Source organism: Saimiri boliviensis, chromosome 8, assembly GCF_048565385.1.
Source record: "Saimiri boliviensis isolate mSaiBol1 chromosome 8, mSaiBol1.pri, whole genome shotgun sequence".
Lineage (NCBI taxonomy): Eukaryota > Metazoa > Chordata > Mammalia > Primates > Cebidae > Saimiri > Saimiri boliviensis.
Window position 1 is genome coordinate 64599475 of NC_133456.1, and position 25731 is coordinate 64625205.

The window sequence follows — 25731 nt, forward strand, 5'->3', positions numbered from 1 at the left end:
ATGTAGTAGGTACAGCACAGTTTCATGAACACAAGAAGATTTAATGATGTATAGATATCTTCATTTTATCCAGAATCCCTTGGGGCACTTATTTAAAAATTCAGTGACAAGACCCTCCTCCCCATTTGGATTAATTCAATGAAAATATCAGTGTGAGATTTAGGAATCTAAATTTAATACACGTGTTCTAGATGAATCTCTTGTACAATAAGATGGGGAAGTAATGGAAAAAATCTTGATAAATAATTTTCAGGCCAGCCGGGCGCGGTGGCTCAAGCCTGTAATCCCAGCATTTTGGGAGGCCGAGGCGGGTGGATCACGAGGTCGAGAGATCGAGACCATCCTGGTCAACATGGTGAAACCCCGTCTCTACTAAAAATACAAAAAATTAGCTGGGCATGGTGGCACGTGCCTGTAATCTCAGCTACTCAGGAGGCTGAGGCAGGAGAATTGCCTGAACCCAGGAAGCGGAGGTTGCGGTGAGCCGAGATCGCACCATTGCACTCCAGCCTGGGTAACAAGAGCGAAACTCCGTCTCAAAAAAAAAATAAAAATAAAAATAAAAAATAATAATAATTTTCAGGCAAAGAATAAGCAATCCCAAAAAACATCACATCATTCTAAAACACTCTCTGCAGCAGGGCAAAAGTACTAGGGATGGTTGTTGGGGTTTATGTAGGATTAATGTTTCAAATACCCTCTAGTATTAGGTTGGGTTTTAGGCAGGTTAATGTTTCGAATACCCTCTAGTATTAGCAAAAGTAATTGTAATAATAAACAATAAACAAAAATAATAAAAAGTAATAAACTGCAATTATGTAACTGTTACTCCAAACTAAAATTAGGATGTCTATTTTTTTTTAATTTCTAAATAGGAAGCTATCTTAAAAATGTCTCCAGTCTCTAGTGGGATGCCAATTTAGACTCTTCAATACTATCAAAATAATTTTCTGAAGATATTTATGCTGTGTGACCACCTACATCCTCCTCAATCATTAAGACTCTGTGAAAACTATCTTTTTGGAATCCCTTCAGATTCCTTGATATTTCAATAACTTTAAATCCACTTAGCGTCAGTTTTACAAGATTTAAATTCCACCACCATTTCTGAAGTGTTGTAAAACCCCATCTGTCTATTCACAGACATCATTGTAATTATTTTATTACATATTCCCAGTTCAAGTAGCTGTGCTAATTTAGGCTGTAAGTTCACTAAGGTCAAGGGAAAGATCATTTGTTTAAATAGTACTTCTAGAGCAAGTTCTTGATCTTGCTTTTTTCTGATATAGAATAATCTATAAATATAAAAGTTACTTTCTTAGGGGTACCAAGATATTCAGTGATATAAAGCAAATAATGTCCATTTTTAAAATTTTGGTTTTGTTGTGTGATTTTTTTTTTACCAATCCCCTGCTCCCAAAACTGGTAAGTTTTTTTTAAAGAATCATTTCTATCACAATGTCAATACTGATTTATTGATCTTAAGTAGTCTACACTTTATGTATTGTCCCCAGTGGAAAATTTGAGACTAGGGTCCAATCTCTGCTCCTTGCCACTCAACCATATCATCTCTTAGTAAGTTTTTTAAGTCTTGGTTTCATTTCTTGAACTTTTAAGCAATCAGTCTGCGATGGTTAATATTGTCAATTTGATTGGATTGAATGAAGCAAAGTATTGTTCCTGGGTATATCTGTGAGGGTGTTGCCAAAGGAGATGAACATTTGAGTCAGTAGACTGGGAGAGGCAGATCCAACCCCAATCTGAGTGGGCACAATCTAATCAGCTGCCAGCACAGCTAGAATAAAAGTGAGGAGAACGTGGGAAGACTAGACTGGCTGAGTCTTCTGGCCTACATCTTTTCCTGTGCTGGATGCTTCTTGCCCTCGAACATCAAACTCCAAGTTCTTCAGGCTTTGGACTCTGGGGCTCACACCAGTGGTTTGCCAGGAGCTCTTTGACCTTCAACCACAGACAAAAGCCTGCACTGTTGGCTTCCCCACCTTTGAGGATTTGGGACTTTTCCTTGCTCCTGATCTTGCAGACAGCCTATTGTGGGACTTTACCTTGTGATTGTGTGAGTTAATACTCCTTAATAAACTCCCCTTTATATATTCGCCTGTCCTATTAGTTCTGCCCCTCGAAAGAACCCTATACCTAATACACAAATACTCATGCTCATAAACATTCAAAAATCTTCAAGTTTTCCATTTACTTTACTTCATTTTATTTCTTGAAAATTCTCCATATTTGTTGATTTTGCAAAATTAACTTTTATTTTATAACTTATTTTCTCCACTTCACTCATGCTTCTGTCTATACACATTGTCCTGGCATTCTCATCTACTTATCCAGGCTAACAAGCTAATAGAACAAGTATTCTTCCATAATTTTCCCTACTTTTATTAATTTTATTTACATATACATATATGCATTCACACATACACATTCATAAACAAATACACATACATTGAAGGTATGTCAGTGACATAAAATTTACAGATATTGTTTCTACTGTAACTTGCTATTCTTAGTAACACATGATGAAAATTTCTCCAAATCAACTGGGAGAGCTCTAACACTTCATTTTTAATGGTTATCTATCATGAGTAGATACATCAAAATGTATTCAACCTTTTCCAATGTGTTGATAGCTGTCATGTAACACACATACACACACACACACTGACACCTTCATTTATATGGAATAGATTCCCAGAAATAAAAACATACGTAATTTATAATTTTTTAAATTGTAATAGAAAAAAACATCATTTTACTGAAAGGGTGAAACCATTCATATTTCTACCTGGCAAACAAATGTCATCACTGTTTTACTTTTGCTATAACCATCTTGAATTTGAGCATCTTTTTATACATTTGCTATCTCCCTGGTTTTACTTCTCTATGAATTGCTGGTGTGTTTCTTTGTTCATTCATCTACTGAGCTATTTTATATAGAAATATAATTTACAAATCTCAATCTGTAAGACATCTTTGTACACTATGGATGTTAATTCTCTGGCTGTTATCTACTTCACAAATTTTCATTAACATATTTTCCACTGATTCTCTTTACATTAATATTCTCCATAAGATAGCTTTTAAGCTTTACTTAGAAAATGTCTATTATTTTCTGAATGGCTATCTTGATTAAGAATGTTTCTCCTATCACTAAATTAAACATGTAGCCTCCTAAACATCCTTCTAAGATTTTTATTTTGTTCATATCTAGTTCATTAATTTATATAGTACATTTTCATATACATTAGAAGGTAAGAGCCCCACCTTTATTTCAATCCAGATGGATAGCCACTTGCATCAGCATTACTTACTAAATGAACCATCTATTCACCATTAAATTGAAATACTGTCTTTGGTATACAGTCATATACCCCAAGATCTATTTTGGGATTCTATATTCTAGTCTACCAATCTAATTACCTATTTTTATGACAAATCAGATGGATTTGATTACATGATGTCTTTCTAAATAATGGTGATGAAAAGCATCTTTGTCAATTTCTTGATTTTAATCTCAGTAGTCGGCCATTTAGATGACTATATATGGTTTTGATAGTTTTTGGTAAATAGTCTTTGTCATATCTAAATACTTTATATTTTTATTTTATCTACATATTAAATAAGGAATGGCAACTGAATATTATTAAATGTTTTTTCAGTATGCATTTAATGCAGACACACAATTCTTCCAAAGAATTTGTTGACTCTGACAACATACTGAAATAGTCTAGCAATCCTGGAATAAACCTTCCTTGCACATAATTATTATCCTTTTAATACATTGCTGAATTCCAATTTTTAATATTTTGTATAGAATTTTTTAGATACAGTAAGTTCTCACTTAATGTCATCAGTAGGCTCTTGGAAACTGACTTTAAGCAGAACAATATATAATGAAACTATTATTTTTTATCATCAGCTTTATAACTGAAACAACATTGAAGGGAATAACATTATTCAAGGACCTGCTGTATGCTGTTTCACTTAAAAGATGCTCAAAGTTTCTAAGAACCTACTGAATTTGACGACTATACAATATCAGCTTTCACACTGAAATTATGTAGGCTTCATAACATGAATTGCTGAGCCTCCTACATTTTTCCAGGGCATTTGTTTGGGATAGACAATATACATTCATGGTCTTGCCCAAGGGATATGGTAAGTCTTTCACCCATTGACATGATATACTCTCAAACAAACTTGGTAACATGGACATTTTACAGCATATCACGTTGGTCCATTACACCGACGACATCATGTTAATCAGACTGATACAGTTTGGCTCTGTGTCATCACCCAAATCTCATGTTGAATTATGATCCCTAGTATTGCAGGTGGGGTCTAGTGGGTGGTGATTAGATCATGGGGGTGGTTTCTAATGGTTTAGCATTATCTCTCTAGTGCTGTCTCATGATAGAGTTCTCATGAGATCTGGATGTTTGAAAAGTGTGTAACTAGGGAGAGGAACATCACACACCAGGGCCTGTCATGGGGTGAGGGGCTAGGGGAAGGATCAAAGGGGATTGGGGGACAAGGGAGGGATAACATTAGGAGAAATACCTAATGTAGATGACAGGATGATGAATGCAGCAAACCACCATGGCACGTGTATACATATGTAACAAACCCGCACGTTCTGCACATATACCCCAGAACTTAGAGTATAATAAAAAGAAAAGTGTTTAATATCTCCCTCTTTGCTGTCTCTGTCCTGCCAGCCATGTGAAAATGTGCCAGCTTCCCCTTCACCCTTCCATCATGATTTAAATTTCCTGAGGCCTCCCAAGAAGCAGAAGCCTGCACGGCCTGCAGAACTGAGAGCTGATTGAACCTTTTTTCTTTATAAATTACCCAGTCTCAGGTGTGTCTTTATAGCAGTGAAAGAATGGACTGATACACAGACCAAATGAGCAACACGGGGCAAGTATATGTAGCACCCTGATACATGTGCTCCAGAAGATGGGAGGAAAATCCTAACAAGATTCAAAGGTCTGCCTCCTAGCTGGATTTTTTTTTTTAATGGGTTCAGTGATCTGGGGCATGCTGGGATATTTCCATCAAAGTAAAGGATAAATTACTGCATGTCAAACCTCCCACCACCAGTTAGGCCTCTTCTGAATACTCTTAACCTGTATACCAGGAGACATAAAGGTTGCCAGGGTTAAATGGGCCCAGGGCAGGAAAGACCTTGCAGCGGATTAAGGTGGCATGCAAGTGGCCCTTCTCATAGGGTCACACAACCTGACAGATGCTATGGTATTAGAACTATGAGTGAGAGGTAAATGCATTGTAGAGTTTCTTGCAAGCTCCAATGAGAGAATCACAGCATATCACCTCAGGGTCCTGGAACAGGGACATACCATCTGCAGTGAAGAACTATGTAACATTTGAAAAACAGCTCCTAGAGCACTGAGTAAAGATGCCTGCTAATGGTACAATACGTGATGATTCTGACAGAGCTGCCCATCATAACCTGAGTTCAGTCAGATACACCAAGTCATAAATCTAGGTAGGCACAAGAGAAATTCAGCACAATATGGAAGTGGTAGATCTGGAATGAGGCATGAGCTGGGTCAGACCAGCGAGCTGCATATGTGGGTCCAAGTCAAAGTGAAATTCCTGCACCTCATCTTCAATAAGGGTAATGCTGAAAGAGCAGTGAATGAACAGAGCATCCATTTCCTGTTAACAAAGAAGTAGCCCAAGGGAAAAATACATACGAACTTAGAGGCAGTGGTAGACTTTTTGTTGAGTCGCCAGTATGCACTAGCCTTCAGGAAACCAATATGCCACTTGGCAATAAGTTGACTATGTGAAACTTGTTGTACCTTAGAAAGCACAGTAATTCATCCTGACAGAAATTAATCCATATTCCAGAAATGAGTGTGTCTTTCCTGTTCACAAGCCTTAGCTAACATCACCATCCAAGGGCTTATAGGGTGCTGGAACCTCCAACCTACTTTACAGCAAGGCAGGTGCAGGAGAGATGCAGGCATAAATACCACTTATCTTAACACACTCCATGACACCCAGAAGCCTAAAAGAAGAAAGACTGGTAGATAAGGAACAGGCATGTGAACAGAAACATGGGAGTGGACACAGAATGTGAATATCTTAGTTTCAAAACTTAAGGAACACCAGAGAGCATTTGCAATTGCACTGGAAGAGGCAACAAATACTCATGTGAGACAGAAATGCTTGGTCAGTTGACAGTAGCCAGTTTTTGTTCTTGTTTTTATTATTATTACTATTTTTACTAGAGACAGATCTCACTGTTACCCAGGCTGGAGAGCAGTGGTGCATTCATAACTCACTATAGCCTTGAGCTCCTCCACTCAAGTAATCCTTCAGTCTCAGCCTCCCAAGTAGCTGGGACTACAAGCATGTGCCACTATATCCAGCTAAGTTTTCAAAAATTTTTATAGAGATGGGGTCTTGTCATGTTGTCTAGGCTGATCTTGAACTCCTAGGCTCAAGCAATCCTTCCATCTTGGCTTCCTAAAGTGCCAAGATTACAGGCATAAGCCACTGTACCAACCAAAAGCCAGCTTTTACATCAGCCTCCATAGGGGTGGCAAAATAAATGCATGAATAGAGTAGCAGCACAGATGGCGGCTACAGATGCGCCCCAAAGCATGGTTTCTTCACGTAGGAAAACTGCGAGCCTGCTATCAAGTGGCCAATGTCGAGTCCCTAATAGGGACTAGCCTTCAGGAAACCAACATGCCACTTGGCAATAATTTGATTACCTGAGACTTGTTGTATCTTAGAAGGCACAGTAATTCATCCTGACGGAAATTAATCTATATTCCAGAAATGAGTCTTTCTCGTTCATGAGCCTTAGCTAACATCACTATCCAAGGGCTTACAGAGTGCCTGAACCTCCAACCTACTTAACAGCAAGGCAGGTGCAGGAGAGATGCAGGCACAAAGACCACTTATCTTAACACACTCCATGACACTCAGAAGCTGTCAGACTGCTAAAGAGGTATAGGGTCACTTTTTGCTCATAGGTTTTATTTTTAGCGGAGGGTTAGGTTTCCAGCAAAACTGAGGAGAAAGTACAAAGTTCTCCTGTCCTCCAACACACATGCACACACCCTCCCCAGTATCAACATCCCCAACCAGTGCGGTACATTTTTACGGCTGATGAGGCTACACTGACATGTCATTATCACTCAGAGTTCATCGTTTACAACAGCGTTCACTCTTGGTGTCCTACATTCTGTGGGTTTGGACCAATGTACCCACCTTTACAGTAACATGCAGGATCGTTTCACTGTCCTAAAAATCATCAGCACCTCACCTCTTCTTCCCTCCCTCCATCTAACCCTTGGCAACTAGTAATCTTTTTGCTGTCTCTATAGTTTTGCCTTTTCCAGATTAGAATCATTTAGTATGTAGTCTTTACAAATCGGGTTTTTTTTTTTTTTTTTTTTTTTTTGGATGGAGTCTTGCACTTGCACCCTGTCCCCCAGGCTGTAGTGCAGTGGCGTGATCTTGGCTCACTGCAGCCTCTGCCTCCTGGGTTCCAGCGATTCCCCTGCCTCAGCCTAGCTGAGACTACAGGCGCATGCCACCACGCCTGGCTAATTTTTGTATTTTTGGTAGAGACGGGGTTTTGACATGTTGACCAGGTGGGCCTTAAATTCCTAACCTCAGGTAATCTGCCTTGGCCTCCCACAGTGCTGGGATTACAGGCGTGAGCCACTGCACCTGGCTGGCTCTGCTTCTTTCACTTAGTGATAGGCATTTAAGGTTTCTCCATGTCTTTTCATGGTTGATGACTCATTTCTTTTTAGTACTGAATAATATTCCATTTTATGTTCTACCACAGTTTATCCATTCGCCTACTGAAGGATATCTTAGTTGCTTTCACATTTTGGTGATTATGAATAAAGCTGCCATAAACATCCTGAGGATATTTTCATGTGGACATAAGTTCTCCACTCATTTGAGTAAATTCCAAGAAGTGTGACTGCTGGATCTTTTGGTAAGAGTATATCTCATTTTTTAGGAGACTGCTAAACTGTCTTCCAAAATGGCTATACCATTTTACATTGACATGTAGCAACGAGTGAGAGTTCTGTTGCTTCACGTCCCCACCAGCACCTGTGTGACCTGTGTTTTGGATCATGGCCATGCTAATATGTGTGTGGTAATATCTCACTGCTGGTTTTAATTTGAAATTCCCTCATGTCATACACTTATTTTCAATCTGTAATATTGTTTTTTTGGAATGGCATCTCATATGATTTGGCTCTGTGTCCCCACCCAAATCGCATCTCAAATTGTAATCCCCGTGTGTCAAGGAAGGGACCTATAATCCCCACGTGTCCAAAAGGGGAGGTGATTGGACCATGGGGCCGTTTCCCCCATGCTGTTCTCATGATAGTAAGTTCTCATGAGATCTGATGGTTTTGTAAGTGTTTGACGGTTCCTCCTTCACATGCTCTCTCTCCCTTCTGCTGTTTCGTGAAGAAGGTGACTGCTTCCCCTTCCACCATGATTGGAAGTTTCCTGAGCTCCCCCAGGCCATACAACACTGTGAGTCAATCAAACCTCTTTCCTTCATAAATTACTAAGTCTCAGGGAAGTTCTTTATAGAAGTGTGAAATAATACAGGACTAATATAGTGTCTATTTTGTTCTTTTGCTCTTTTTATATCGGGGTTGCTCATTTTCTTATTGCTGAGTTTTATGAGTTCTTTGTCTATTTTGGTTAACAGCCATTTATCAGAAATGTAAATTTTTTTGCAGTTTGTAGCTTGTCTTCTCATTCTGTTGATAATGCCCACTTTTTACATAATCACTTTATCAAGATATAGTTCACATGCCATAAAATCTACCCTTTTTAAGTATATACTTTAGTGGTTTACAGTATGTTTAGAGTTCTGTCACCAGCATCAGTATCTAACTTAAGAACACTATCTAATTTTCATTAATCCAAAAGGAAACCTTGCACTCTGTAGCAACCTCCCCTCTTCTCTTCTCTCAGACTCACCAGAAACCATTAACCTACTTTTTATTGCCATGGATTTGTTTATTCTGGGCATTTCATGTAAATGGAATCATAAAATATGTGATCTTTTGTAATGCCTTCTCTCACTTAACATAATATTTTCAAGGTACATTCATGAAGTATTAGTAAATTTTGGTTTGTAACTGAATAACATTCCATTGTATGGATATACCATACTTTTCTTATCCATTCATAAGTTGATGGACTTTAGAATTTTTCCTTTTTGGCTGTTGTGAATAATGATGCCACAAACACTTGTGTACAAGTTTTTGCATGGATGTATGTTTTCATTTCTCTTGAGTAGACACCCAGGAGCGCAAATGGTACATCATATGGTACCTCTATATTTAACATTTTTAGGAACTGCCAGACTGTTTTCCAGTGTAACTACACCATCTTACTATCCCATCCACGGTGTAGGAAAGTTCCAATTTCTCCTTATCCTTGCCAACATTTGTTATATTTGCCTTTTTTAAAGTTTAGTTGTCTTAGTGGGTATGAAACATATTTCACTGTGGCTTCAATTAGCATTTCCCTAATGGCTACTGAGGTCAACCATGTTTCCATTAGCTTACTGGCCACTTGTATATCTTCTTTGAAGAAGCATTAATTCAGATCCTTTGTCCAGTTTTCAACTGGATTGTCTTTTTATTGTTGCATTGCAAGATTTTTTTTTGTATTCTAATATAAGCCCCTTACCAGATATATAATTTAAAAATGTTTTCTACCATTATGTGGATTGTCTTTTTGCTTCCTAATTGGTGTCCTCTGCAGCACAAAAGTTCCTAATTTTGATGAAAATCCAATTTTTCTCTTTTATCTTTTGTCACTTGGGGTTTTAGTGTCACATCTAAGAAACCCATGCCTAATCCAAGGTCATGAAGATTTATTTACGTGTTCTTCTAAGAGCTTTCTAGTTTTAGCTGTTAGAGTTCTACCCATGATCCATTTTGAAATAATTTGGTAGACAGTGTGAGGTAGTGGTCCAACCTCTTTAGCAGATGGATATCCAGTTTTCCCAGCACTGTGATGGTATTTTGAAGATATGATTAAAACATCAACTGGTATAGGCCTTCTTGCATGGATGAGGCATCATTCTCCAGGACATAATATACACCCTAAGTCAATGACTAGTATATGGGGCTGTGTCTTTAACAGGTAGGACATACAGGTTTAGGAACCAAGGGGTAGAAGCAGAATAGCCTCAGAAATATACATGGGATTTTTTTTTTTTTTTTTTTTTTTTTTTTTTTTTTGAGATGGAGTCTCACTCTGTTGCCTAGGCTACAGTGTAGTGGTGCGACCCTGGCTGACTGCAACTTCCGCCTCCTGAGTTTAAGCGATCTCCTGCCTCAGCCTCCTGAGTAGCTTGGATTACAGGTGCCTGCCACCATGCCCAGCTAATTTTTTTTTTGTATTTTTAGTAGAGCCGGGGTTTCACAATGTTGGCCAGGCTGGTTGTGAACTCCTGACCTCAAGTGATCCGCCCACCTCGGCCTCCCAAAGTACTGGGATTACAGGCCTGAGCTACCGCGCCTGGCCAGCAAATTTCTTTTTTCTATTTGCTGAAACTCTAAGGGCTGAAGAATTCTTGTTCCTAGAGAGGGAACATTTCCACCAGGAACACAGCCAGAGATGATTAAGTTTTATGCCATCATTTCCACCCTGTACTTCAGGCTTCTGATGCCAGAAAACCAACAGTTGAAAAAGAAGGAAGGAAATGCCAGTCAGAGAGAGCTTAGAATGAATATGAAGAGGGAGAAATAATAAATGTCCATTTCCACCTTGAGACCAGTGGCAGAAGTAGAGAATTTTGTCCCATTAGCTCTCCCATGGTAAATTTCTCCACAAAGAGAAACCAACAAGAATCCTGAAGAAGCTGTTTCCAAACTCTATTAAACAAAACAAATGGATGTATGTAACACAAGGGGTGGACTGTAATAGTTCCCCTCCAAAATGAAATATTCATTACCCCAGCCACTAGAAATAAGGTGGCTGATGGCTCTCAGCTGAGTCTCTCTAAGAAATGCCCTCAGCCAGAGTTGCCCAAATTGTATCTCCCTCTTTAGGGACAATCTGTATGCAATTACTGGTCTTCGCATGATATATGAAGGCCCAGTCCCCTGCCTTAAGATGAGACAACTCTGAAGGGTCATGGCAGCCCAGACCCCCCATTGGATGGGCTAAGCTTTTGATATTACTGCATCATAGTTTGCCCTCCTCCCTCTTCTTCATCCTACTTCCTTTATTCTCACACAGGAGTTAATCCTGAGGACACTCCCAAAGAAACTTCCTGTATGCAGATCTCTGTCTCAGAGTCCATTTCCCAAAGAATGCAGTCTAAGACACCTTCCAATTATTAGGAGTAAATTTTTGCAACACTCCTCACAACTGTTAGTGTCTTATCTACATATCCCTATGCTATATATTTAAAATGATAAACTGAGGTAGCAGAGTCTTCTTGCTGAATATTTTTAAAGACAGATATATGTCATCTTAAGAATCAAATGGGAAACAGAAGAGTATAGAGATGGTCTGCATAGTCTTTGGAGTATTATAACTGAATTTGAGTCCTTGATCTACTATTGACTGTCTCTTTGCCCTTCAGTAAATTACATGACATTTTACATCCTAATTTGTTCATCTGTAACATGGGCTTATAATATTAACTGCAGGCCAGGCACAGTGGTTCACACCTGTAATCTCAGCACTTCAGGAGGCCAAGGCAGGTAGATCACTTGAGGCCAGGAGTTTGAGACTAGCCTTCCCCAACATAGTGAAACCTCATGTCTACTAAAAATACAAAAAATAAGACAGGTGTGGTAGCACGCACCTGTAATCCCAACTGCTCAGGAGGCTGAGAAATGAGAATCATTTGAATCAGGGATATAGAGGTGGCTGTGAGCCCAGATCGTGCCACTGTACTCGAGCCTGGGTGACAGAGTGAGACCCTGTCTCAATAATAATAATAATAAGCGCAAAGTTCATTTTAATAACTAAATAACCCAAGGCATAGAAAAGTATTAAGCATAGAGCTCAATAAACATTAGCCATTATTAGTATCATAATTAATATTACTACCAGAAAGGAACATATATGAAAGGGCTTAAACTCCAGTTCTGACACTAGCTAAACTTTACAAAGTTTCCTTGTCTACCCCGGACCTCACTTTTCTCAACAGCAAAATGAGGAAAGCAGATGAAAAGTTGCTAAGCTATCTTTCTGCTCCAAAAAGCTGTGATTCTTTAGATGCAAGGACCCAAGTGATTTGCATCAGTGGGTTTTTCAGTACTAACAACCCTTGAGATGTTGATGATTCTTCCGCAGTGAAGGAGAAGCAATGGCCATCTCTGTTCCTTTGGGGCCTCATTAGTGCCCGCTCCCCAGCAGCTCAGAGGATTCCTTGTTATCGGGGAGCTCTGGCGTGTGGCAATTGCTGTGTACCTTGTGCTTACACAGCCTACCTTTACCAGCAGGGAGCCTGTGGCTGGCAGTCAGTCCTGACAGAAATGAAGGGTAAACATAAAAGATTAAAATAAAATGAGACACACACAACTAACTTGGACCAAAAAAGAAAAAAAAAAAAAAGCAATGCTGAGCACAGTTTTAGTACTTGTGCACTGCTCAAAGGGGAAAAAGGGAAAGATAAAACTTCTGACTTCTTAGAAAAAATGAAGGTACAGCTATCCTATTTTATTTCAATTTGTTTTCTTTTCTGTAAATGACTTTCTAATTATACCATGCGATTGCTTAATATTATAATACACAAATTTTGTAGTTTCTCAAAGTATATTTGGGTGACTGATAATCAGAATCATGGAATCAACTCTCTAATGTGTGATGAAATCATTAACATGTAAGACACTGGGGCACACTAACAACCCTAAATCCAAAATCCTTCACCTAGTCCAGAACATGCACCTCCAACGAAACTAGCATCACGTATCATCCATTCAAAGAGTGGCAGTTCAACAGGCATGCTATTTCTGCAGTGACCCAAATGTACTGCATGACCATAAACAATGTCAATGTATGGTATCAGTACTGCTCAGGCTATGAAACCAGATAGCCCAGGGTGCAAATTTCAGCAGCACACTCGCTGGCTAGATACCATCAGGCACATCATCACACTCTTTAATGCATAAGTTCCTTCCTCATTTCTATAACAGGAATAACAAAGGCAAACACCCCTTGAAGATCAGATAATACCTACAGAGCATTCAATGCAGGACATGGCACAGAGTGACTGCCTGATAAGGGTTATCACTTATTATGGATATTGTTATTATTGATGGTAATCTCACATCCACAGATGGCAGCTGGCTATTATACATGCCTTAGATGGCTTACTTGACTATAAATGCCTTAGAATTTTTAATTTTGTATTTAAAATTAATGAAATATATAATGAAATTTACAAGGATATATTACAGACAAACATAGGAATACATGCACGTATTTACAGAAACTTAGAAATACTCCATCCATCTATGCTCCTCTATCTCCAGGCTATTATTCTAGTTCAAACTACTCTCATCTCTTAACAGGAGTACTAAAACTGACACTTAACTAGTCTGCTTCCATTCCTGCCATCCTCCTTTCTATTCTTCTTCCAGCAGCCAATGTTCAAAATCTAAATCAGAACTTATTTCCCTGCTTAAATCTCTTCAGTGGTCCCCCATTGTCCATGATATAAAATCCTGATGGCAAGAGCCACGCGTTCTGGTTTGTGTCTCCCCCTATGACTCTCTGGCTTCTTCACCACACCCAAATCCCAATGGCTGCCTTTTTGTTCTTCATATATGTCAAGTTTGCCCCCTTCTCAGGGTACTTGCACGTGGTGGAGTCTGTCTACAAAGCTCCCTCCTGCTGCACTCTCCCGTGACTTGCTCTTCTTCTCATGTTTCTGGTCTCTGCTCAGTAGAGGCCTCCCAAACAGAAGGGTCCTCCTTCCCCTCATGTCCCCCATTACAAATCATTGCTGTGTTTTCCTCAGATCAATTATTCCTTGGATTTATGGTTTGCATTTATTTGGGGGTTTAGTGTTTATCTCATTTCAACTAGAATGAAAGCTGCAGAAGACTGTGACCATGTACCACTATCATATCCTCACCACCCTCTACAATACTTTATGCATCATTAGAATTTAAGAGGTACTTTGCAAAAGAATGAATTATTGAAACCATCTTTAAAGAAGGAATACCTCTTCATGCCAAAACAACCCATAATCATGCCTTTTAATTGAAATTTATTTTTATTCTTATTGACATATATTTCACAAATAAGAAAAGTTGCACTGGATTTAGCATTCAAAATGCAGGTTCACAAGATCTTTAAAAGAAATTTCTAGGAGGTACAAAGTAAGCTATTCTCACAAGCCTGACTCATCTGAGATAGTAATTTGCTTAAACCCTTGGGACTGAGACTCTATGAGGCTCCTGGCACTTTCCCCATATTTTTACCAGTCATATCATTCTCTATCCTTATTCCCAGCAGAAAGGATTGACAAAACAAAATGAAAAAACTGTTAACATGTTTGCAGGTATGGATTCCAGCACATATGACTAGCTGTGAAAATAAACACATGCAAAGTTTTACAAAGTCAGAATTAGGACCTGCTTTTGTTGCACTGGTGTTATTTTCATAATTTCCCAAAATGTGTTTTCCTCTCCTTTTAAATTTCATTGTGTTTTCTTCCTTTTAAAAACATTTCTTTCAGTGTTTGCTTCATTAACTTAAAAAGCACACACGCCATTATTCCTTCTATGTTTGCCAAAGAATTAGATGCTATGGCAACTGCATCCAGAAAATGATTATTGAAAATAATTAAGGCTTAAGCATGGACAGATATTATATCCAGGTAATAAACTCAAAAGGGAAAATGAGAGACTAATGATGAAGGCAAGTGCTTTTGCTCCAAAATGAGCTCATGGTAGGCCTGTGAAGGTTTTTATACTCTTGGAAACACTGGCTGCACAGTTTCTCCTCCTCTGCTACCATGGCTTTTGCACTGAACTCATCTGGATGCTTTATGTTAAACATACTATCAGAGTGCTTTTCCCCAAGTCATTAGCAGCACCTCTGACTTCCTCCCTGCTCTGCCTGGACATGCCAACTTTTCCAATTCTTTCCTTCAACTAGTTCAGACAGAAGGAAAAAAAAAAATACCATATTTGACCTTAAAGCGAATCACTTGAATATCAGTGCAATTAAAAGCAGTCGAAATGTAAACCCCACAGTGAGTTTGTATTAGAAAGGCTAAGATACACTTAGGCAGCTCTGGCATGCGAAGAGATAATGCCCATTTGAGAATAATGATAAAGCGGCTGCAGATGTTCAGTCAATTAGATTGCCTGATTAGCTCAACATTCCAATGCATCATGCAACTCAATAACGGACCGTCCCACTGTTCCTTTTCTGGGGGAATGGCTTTAAACAGCATACCCACCACAGCTGCTGGGTTCCATCTATTGGTTTCTATACATTCCTCCACTCAACCCACATATTCCTAGTGCTTCTTTCAGTTGCCAAGTCGCAGATGTTTTTGCTTTCTCATTTCTCCTCTTCAGAATACCTTTTTAACTTGAAACTCAACAAGCAAAAATTGGGGGAAAATGCCACATTAGCTCTTCGCATTGTGGAAGCTAAAACACAGGCAAAAAAGCTTACATCTACAAGTGCCAAGTTGCAGAATGTTTATTATGAATTAATAATGGAATGTGTGGTAGAATCCACAAATGCAAACGTGTTAACACTTTTTTCATTCCATTAATATTGTTAATATGCAATAATTTACAGTTATCCTAACATTCCTTTCACTGGTGGTGCGGACTTTAGTGATTGTATCTGCACAACCAGTATCCCAATTTTACACGTAAGAACTCTCCCTGAGTTCTGAGGCAGAATTCCCTGGAATGAAGCTCCAATTGCCAGAAACCTGTTTTCCTAGGCTCCCTTGCAGCTATGGCATAGCACATGACCTAGGCTCTGAAAAGGAAATGTACCTACTTCAGATTTTGAATGGGAAACTTACGGCACAAAGACACACAGACTGACAGAATTCATTTTAGTGCAGAGTGGTACAGTGGTGGTGGTACTATCTATTCACCACACCATTTCTTAAGACACTTTGTTTTCATGACAGTCTGTAATTCCAGGGCTTAACACAGAGCCTGTCGTCATTGTGTGTTTGCTAAATAAACCTTGGATATACTCTACCTCCTATCCAATTTTTAGAGCCTAGGAATATTATCTAACATTCACATTGCTCTTGGGCTATTCGTTTATCTATTCATTCATTCAACAGTGATTTACTGGGTCTGCACCAAGCCAGGAGCTGAAATAAGCCCAATGGATAGGAGAGGTCCCTGCTCACTGATGATGTACATATCATATAAAGAAGTCAGGCAATTAAAGATGCAATGAAATATTGTTAGCCAAGTGACAAGGGAGATACTCTGGTGTGTACAATGCTTATGTTATGGAGGAGATCAGGGATGAAGTCCGATCCCCACAAGGTGACATCCAAGCTGAAATAAGAAACAGGGAGCAGGTCAAACAAAAGGAAACAGAAGAGTGAGGATCCCAGGCCAAGGGAACAGCTAATGGGAAGGGCTGGAAGCAGGAGAGGTGGAAGAGGTTTGTACCAACGGACAAGAATGGCTCCTGGCACTTACAGGGTATGGTACAGCGTGATGACTGATGAGACAGGAGAGCAGGGCCAGATTATAAGCCTTTTTAATTGGTGAATTCCAAGGACAAGAGAAGCTGCTGGAATGTTTTCAGCAAGAAAGTGGCCTCGCAATTAGATATGTGTATTTGCTGCCCTGGCGAGAAGGTACTGGAGAAGGGCAAAGGCAGGAGACCAGTTACAGAGCTATTTCAATAAGCCACTCACTCCACCAACATTTATGAAGGGTCTGATCGGTACAAGTTCCTGTATGGTTACTTCTATAAATAGAATCATGAGCAAAAGGAATTTTAAAAGACAGCAGAAGTTCGCAGTTCTAGTACCTGGATCTTAGGTTGGTCCTGATATTCATGATACAAGCTGTGAGGCTCATGGAATTCTTGATGTTCTTGGCTGTGTCATCTCTTGGCTCACCCTCAGATATTTTTCCTTAATTCATCCAACATCGTTTTAACAGATTCTCTCTCTGCTTAAACAGCCAGAGTCTGTTTCTACTGCTTGCAATTAAAAACTCCAACAGATACGAACATCATGGAACAATGATATGTGATGACAGAGAACAGGCTGGTACGAGAAAACACATCACACAGTGGCCCCAATAAGACAGAACATTATTTCCCTCCACTTAACAACCCAGAGCTATGCTACGAAGTGAGCCAGGACTCTAGGTTCCCTCTAACTTGTTCCACCATCCTCCTCTGCAAGGAAAATCTACCTTCTACCACTTCTACATTTCAACCCCAAAGAAAAGGAAAAGACATGGGTGGAGAACAAGTAGTTTTTCTTTTTGTGTTTGTTTCCTATTGCTACTATAACAAGTTAACACACTTACTAGCTTAAAACACCACAAATGCAATGTCTTAGAGATCTGGAGGTCAGAAGTCTAAAATGCATCTTATAGGCAAAAATCAAGATGTCAGTAGAGCCACTCTCCCCTCCTGTAGGCACTAAGGGAAAATCTGTTTCCTCGCCTTTTCCAGCTTGCCAAGGCTGAGCACAGTCCTTGGCTTGTGGATCCTTCCTCCATTCTCAAAATACATCATTCCAAGCTCTGCTTCCATCATCACATCTCCTCTACCACTCTGATCCTCCTGCCTCCCTCTTAGAAGTTCCCTTGTGATCGCATTGGGCCCATGTGGGAATTCATGACACTCTCCCCATCTCAAGATCTTTAAGTTAATCAGACATATAAAGTCCCTTGTCATGGAAAGTAACATATTCATAGGTTCCAGTGATGAAGATGTGGACACATTTGGGGGGCCGTTATTCAATCTACCCCAAACTGGAACCCAGAAATGAAACTTATCATTTTCACTCACATCCTCCAACCTGACGTTAGACACAACCAGCAGCAAGCAGGCTTGAAAATTTCAATCAACCTTGGTGAGCCTGTGCCCTGCCAAAACGTGTTGATAATCATAAAGGGGGAAGGTTTCTGAAATTGAAAGGAAAATAGGAAGAATGAAAACTGGGTACATCCTGGTTTATTGACATGGTTTGGCTGTGTCCCCACCCAAATCTCAATTTTGAATTGTAGCTCTCAGGATTCCCACGTCATGGAAGGGACTTGGTGCGAGGTATTTGAATCATGGTAGTAAGTCTTTCCCATGCTGTTCTGGTGAGAGTGAATAAATCTCATGAGAGCTGATGGTTTTATAAAGGGGAGTTCCCCTGCACAAACTCTTTCTTGCCTGCTGCCATATAAGACATGTCTTGCTCTTCCACCATGATTGTGAGGCCTCCCCAGCCATTGAGTCAATTAAACATGTTTTCTTTTATAAATTACCCAGTCTCAGTTATGGCTTTATTAGCAGCGTGAGAACAGACTAATACAATTGTCCTGGCAGGAATGCGTACAATTGAGGAGAGTTTAATAAAGGAACTATTCACAACATTCAAACAGGTTTAAAGGAAACCAACCTAATAGGATGATGCAGCCTAAATTTAGCAACAGCTGAGAGCTATAACCACCCCCAGGAACCTTCCCTTTGAAGGGAGCAAAGGGAAGATGTATTCAGTTTATAGGGCTGGTGTAACAAATTACCACAAACCAGGTGGCTTAAAATAACAGAAATGTATTCTCTCAGTGTCATAGAGGAGAGACACGGAAAATGAGAGTGTCAGCAGGACCACACTCCCTCCAAAGGCAATAAGGCAGAATCCTTTACTTATTCTAGCTTCTAGTGCTTGCTCAGAATTCTTGGCCTCCTATGGCTTGGGGTATCTTAAACTTAATCCCTGCCTCTGTCTTCACACAGTCCTCTTCCCTGTGTCTCTTTTGGGCTTCACATCTCTCTCTTTTTATAGACAACAGTCATTGGGTGTAGGGACTCTATTTCCAAATAAGGTAACAATCACAGGTACAGGGCAATGTGACATATCTTTTTGAGATACACAACTCAACACACAACAAGATAGGCTACAAAGTCCTGTAGATAAGGATTCCAGCTCAAGAAAAGCTGTGGCCTCCAGTACAGGAATGCAGACAAGTTACGGCAATTGTACATGAAAGCAGGTGATGGAATAAATACTCTCACTGCACTCTCCTCCCACCTTCTGATGCCCTGATTTCCACTGGCTGAACCAAACTAGAATTTGAGGAGATAAGACCAGAAATTCCATTATATCACTCCACAGAATTCGGGCACAGAGCAGGCTGGAGAGGGTAGCAGAGTAGATATGAAAATGCAAGCACAGTCTGCACAAGGGGCCACATAATGCCTCTACCACAGGAGCGTCATAAGCACAATGTGGCTTCTTATTTGTTTAAATTTATTTGAGACAGGGTTTTCCTCTGTTGCCTAGGCTGGAGTATAGGCACAAAGTTCACTGCAGCCTTGACTTCCCAGGCTCAGGCAATCCTCCCAAATGTGCCTCCTGAGGGGCTGGAACTACAGATGCACGCAACTAACTTTTAATTTTTATTTTTTGTAAAGTGGGAGTCTTACTATGTTGTCTAGGCTCATTTTGAACTCCTGGGCTCAAGTGATCCTATGACCTTGGCTTCCCAAAGCGTTGGGATTATTAGTATGAGCTATCATGCCTGGCCTAATATGACTTCTGAATCTTTGATAGATGACTATCAAACAGTTAAAACGAATTCAACACGTTTGAGTTCCTGCTGTGATACATACCACCTTAAGCACTAGAGTGACTACAGAATCTAAAATCTGATTACCTACAGATTTGCTTCAGGGAGCAGGCGGCAGTTGCCTATCCTCAAAGAGGGGCCTTTTTGAATCTTGAGAAGACAGAGTGGATCAGTTCCTCTGCTGACACCTGAAGATGCTTCTGGATACCTGTTTTCAAGATGTTCAGAGTAGCATGGAGGAGATACACAGGTAAACAAAAACAATTTGAGGGGAGTTTTAAGAGTATGTGAAAGCGCTAGGAGAACACAAACGGGGAAGCAATTAGCTAAGTTCAACACACTGTTGGTTATAACTTACTACATTCCTTCTCCTTGAAAAGTTGGTAATCCATGAAAACTAAATGGGAAAAAATGTGAGTTAGCAAGATGTTAACAATTCTCAGTCATTCTCTGTGAACTGGGAGTTACTAATTGAGGCCCTCTTGTTGACTATTCCCAAGAACATTCCCAATGGCAGTCCCCATTTTTTCTAAACCAAAATAGAAAAACTTCTAAGCATTTTAGAATTCATCAATAGCAACTTTCTATTTTTGAAAAACAGATTCCCAGTGGGGCCAACTCTCATTCCTAAGATAACTCTTTAAAAATTTAAATGACATTTAAGTAGAAATTATTAATGATTTAATGAAGGCAGACAGCAATATTCTCACCTGTATTTAAAGGAAGCTTAATGCTCCTTCTAAGTATGCCTGTGATCTTTGCAGTCATTTGTATGCACAGGAATGTCAGCACATGCATATGTGTTTGGGGAAAACACTTTCTCTTGTTACTTTTTCCATGTGGACAAAATTCTTTAACTTAATATGGCACCTCCTTATTCCCCTGCTCCTTGCCGTATGGAGAGACATCACTGCTGGTATAACTGGAAACAGTTAAACTGAACAAACTTAGCCTGCTCCATGCTTCTCTCCCTGGCTCCAAGTTTTCTCTGCAGCTGTTCTGAACCAGGTTCTGTGGTGACAACCTGATGATGCTTCTGGGTATTGGTTTTCAAGATGTTCCGGGTAGCAGGGAGGAGACATACAGCTAAACAAGACCTACCCCAATCCATCTTCGCCTGTAAGTGGTAGTTATGGCTGCTAAATTCTGGAGGTCGGCCTTAACAAGCCCACTTAGCCCAAAGAACTAAAGATCCGTTCTGCCACCTGGCTTCTACCAGTACAACATAGGTGATAAAGGCTTCTACAGCCTCTTCTTTGTTTTATTTCTCATTGTATTTTAGAATGTGAGTGGCCAAAGGGCTTCTGTTTATTGGAAGGTCTCTCAATGGCTTCAGTCATTGGTGAGTTGTCTTGGAGTACTATGAAATACAGAAAACGTCTAAGTCGGTGAAACAAATGTGCTTTTCTGACACCAAGACCTGTGGCTTTGGGCCGTGAACTTACTGTGTGGGCAAAGTTGATGAACCTTGATGGGTGGATAAAGCATACAGCCCATGAGGTCAGAATTTAAGAGCAGTGCTCCAGGAGGAAGGCTTTAAGCCTGGAGCCATATGGTACCTTGAACTTGGCAGATTAAGCAGATACTCCTGATATTCCACCAAGATGCACTTTAGAGCTTCGGTGTGCCTAGCTCCCAGTGCTCTGCCTCTAAAGACTCATATCTGTTACCTGTGACTTCTTGTATAGGCCTGCTCTCATATTACCAGAACCGTGTCACCTTTACAAGCATTAAAGTGAAAATGCCTGGGAATTACACCTCTTCGAGTGATCCAAAGCCAATGGCTGATTGGTGTGGGAAAATGAAAGCTCAGCTCCCTTACCACAAAATGGAACAAACTATGGGGTGTAATCTACACTCCAGAGATCCCTGATGCAGTATTTCTTGTTATTGAGCAATTTCAGCTCTGTGCCTCAGCAGCTGTTCTTACTGTCTCATGTTATAAAACTGCCCAAGCCCAGTGTTTCCCAGGAGAAGACTTCTCCTGGGAGAGAAAGCTCACCCTCAACTCAGCACTGCAGTGAGAGAAAATGAAGAGAGATTCACTGAATAAGAAAGAAAAGTATCTTAAATAAGATCTTGATTAGGACCACCATCACTGCAGATTTTTCTTTAGCTTTGTGTATTGATTTTCTACTGCTGCATAACAACCACAAACTTAGTGGTTTAAACAGCACACTATTATCACATGATTTTCATGGGTCAATGGTCTGATCATATTTTAACTGGGTCCTCTGCTAAGGTCTGACAAGGCTGACATCAAGATGTCACCTGGGGCTGAGATCTCCCCTGAGGCTTGAGGCCCTTCCCCAAGCTGACTCAGATTGTTGGCAGAATCTAACTCCTTAAAGTTGTAGGACTAGGGTCCTCATTATCTTGCTGGCAGTTGGGTTGGACAAAGACCAATCTTACTCCCCGAGGATGCTCCTTAGGCGGTTCACTACAGGGTGGTTTGCCTTTTTCTACGCCAGAGGAAGCCCCCACCTGGCTTCTGCAAGCAGCCTGAGATAAAGCTCTGTTTTAGAGAGTTTATCCAATAAGAGTGGACATCTCTCTTTTGCCATATAAAGTATTAGCATCAAAGGATGTGATATCATGGAGTATCGTGGAGCTCTACCCATATCCAAGTAGAGGCTACAAGACGAGTATGTGAAGGGGGAGGAGGGAAATCCTGGGGGCCACTTAGAATCCAGCCTACCATACTTGCAAAGCAGCAGGAGTGCCCGAAATGCCATTTCCTGAGTTAGGAAACAGTACACAAAGGTGGATTTTCTACCAGGTATGGCAAATATACAGTGCTAACCTCTTACTACAGAGACAGCATTCTGTTCATGTAAAGAATTCTGCAAAGAAAGTTAAAATCAGGGTACTCTCTATCAATTCTCCTTGGTCTTAGAGAACTGGCTCTCTCGCAACATTAAACATGGGGTTCAGCTAAAATGATACTACCTGGGATGACTGGTGGTACTCTAGAGAGTACAGACTGGCAGTTTTTTTTTTTTTTTTTTTTGAAAAAACTGATTATATAACAGTGTGGCCAATGCTACGTAATAATTTTATGTGTCATATCAACTCCTTCGCTCTTTTAAAACTAAGGATATGAGCATTTTGGCCTTAATTTCTGAGGTGTTCCTCCCTCAGCCTGCAGCTGCTGAAGAATCACCAATTCTCTGACATACTGCTTTGAGTAAATTGGAGACAATGGATGCGGGCTTCTATTTTTACATAATAATTTCAAACTTGTAACTGAAAGACGAGGAATTCGACTGCTGAATTTAATTCATTTGAAGTTGACTGTGTTTGGTATTTAACTTCTAAAGGGATTTAATTTGTAGACTACTTTTTCCTTAGGAATATGATAGTGAAAAGTTAATTCACGTTTGAAGTAGAAGCATCTCTAAGATAATAAAAGTATAATATAATAGAATAGAAACACCACCGTGCATTCCATTTGCAAAAATAAGTGTTTTTCCATGAAACAATGACTGCTCCATTACATATATCTTTATATTTGTACTTGTTTATGATATAAAATGCATTTCTTCCTATAGGTTGCAGTGCAAGTAGTTTGAAAGCCATTTAATACATATAAAGTGTTGAATATTATTTCTGCACATCATAAGCATCACCGTGTTGTAGATAGGAGCATCCGCAGGAGAAGCTCTGCACTTGAGCTGGACATTGACTCAGCTGGGGAGCATTAAATCACCTGGGGATGCTGCCTTCTAACCCACAGGTTTCTCACAGGATTGGCCTGGGATGCAGCCTGGGCATTGGGCTTTCATGAATGGGATTAGCTTAGTGGTACAGACCTAAGAACTGAATCCATTTCTGCCCCTCATTGATTACGTAACCCTGGATAGGCTACCTATCATGACTTTAGCTCCTCATCTGTGACATGAGAATTATTCCATTGCCTGCTTTTATGGGGTGATTAGGATTAAATTGCACAATATATGGAAAGCACTTAACTAAGTTCCTGTGGTATATGTTCACAAAGTGGTAGTTATTATTCAGACATAATAAAAACTACTACAACAGAAAACTTGAACTCACGTATTTACTGGTGCTTTGTGTCGAAAGGAACCTGCCATTTATTTGGCTAACACGTATTAGAAACCATCATTTTATACATAGAAACTGGGAAACAAAACTTTTACAGCACGTGGGATCTCTCATTAACATCAGTTATGAATACTTGATTAACATTATTTTGTCACTTTCCTTGTTCAACCACTGGTTGTCAAAGTTTGTCTTCTCTCTTTCTGGCTTTGCAGTCTTTGCAACTATTCTCACCTTCCAGCCAGGGTATAATATGGAAATGTCTCATTGGTGGCTTTGGGTCACATAATGACCTCTGTCTTAACTACCCTCAACCTGCCCTCCACCTGCCCCTGGCTTCAAGCCTTTGCAACTCTTCTCATGAACTGTTTCAGTGTTTCTGAGCTACTTTTGAATAAACTTAAATGGGCCTGCCATGCTTTTCTACTTTCTTCCCTAAGACCTGCTACAGCCAAAGGTGGTAACTGCAGTCACCAACCTGTGTACATAATGTAATTCAGTGTCTTAGGTCTCTAGGTTAGGTAAGTTAAAAGAAAATACTTTATCATTTTTCACCCATCAAATTAGCAAACATTTAACAATTTGATAATATCAAATGGTGGTAGAAGTGGGCCAGTAAGCTCTCTTCTGTACTGCTAGAGAAAGTGAAATGAGTACCACAACTTTGAAAGGCAATTGGAAATGATCAAAACTTAAAATGTACTTATTCTTGTACAATGCACTTAATGATTAATCAACAATTGCACTTCCAAATATCTAATGTCAGAAAAACCTTGTACATTTGAAGAAGGAGGCGTACATAGCCCATGATACTCCCTGGAGCCCTGTTTGTAATATCAAAACTCTGGGATCAACATAAATGTTTACCCAAAGAAGAGCTAATGAAAATATGATAGAATCCACCAAGAAACACTAGACAGAAATTAAAAGGGAAGAGTTCTATCTATTTATAACAAAAATATAATGTTAAATGAAAAAAGGAAAATTCAAAATGGCACATATTGTTTACGTAAAACACACATATAATACTTAACATTTTCTGTAAATGTGTGTGAAAAAGGGGCACAAAATACACTAATGAAACTCTGAAATTCAATTATCTCTGCAACAAAGAGGAAAACCTACCTGTAACATTTGTATTTTATTAAATAATATATTATTTACATAATTAAATACTTGGTTATAAAATTCCACCCTCTAAAAGCCAAACAAAAGACCTCTATTTTGCTCTTCCCCTTACTGCAGACAACCTAATGATGAGTGAGAACTTAGGAGAAGCCAGGGGAAGCCCAGGGCAGAAAGTAACTGCCTGTACTGGAGGATGCACGTAATCTAGAAAACGAGGAGAGTCTAAGACTTCATCACTGTTCATGGAGGTCTACATGGTTGCCTGGACAGTGCCATCTTTAAATCACCACATTGAAATGCAGTTAGTACTTAGACAAGGGTGGGGAGAGCAGATGTTCCTGGACTCAGCTCCATTACCAGGGCATTTGAGGCAAGCCTGGGAGAGTAGATTACCACAAGGCACATTTCTCCCTGCCTAAATGCCTGCAGCCCAGAGCTGCATGCCCAGACCAATGAAGGGGACCCACTGGAACCCACTGAAGTGGGAAAGATCTTGTCAATCTGAATGTATTAACATGCTCCAGGCCTAAGTGATCTAGGACACCCCAAGCCTCAGAGAAAGAGATGGAAAGGATTGGCACAGCAAACAGTGTCTGAGGATACACAATTGAAGAGCTATTTCTTTTTTTTTTAAGCCTGTCCCATCCCCCACTCCCACCCCATGCCAATCTCAAAAAAATTAAGTCTTATAAGAAAATATAGGCATAAATCTTTGTTA

General features: G+C 39.8%; 1 protein-coding gene across 4 annotated transcripts in view; it reads right to left on the reverse strand.

Annotated features, from left to right (window-relative positions):
* CNTN3 (contactin 3) overlaps window positions 1-25731 on the reverse strand; it is a 335565-nt gene that overhangs the window by 271649 nt on the left and 38185 nt on the right. Inside the window, exon 1 of one of the 4 annotated variants that reach the window (XM_074404560.1) lies at window positions 18052-25646. The exons of the other annotated variants lie outside the window; for them this stretch is intronic. The gene's annotated coding sequence lies outside the window, so the exon portion shown is untranslated. Of the gene's footprint in view, window positions 1-18051; window positions 25647-25731 lie in introns of those variants that run through there. 4 annotated transcript variants of the gene reach the window in all.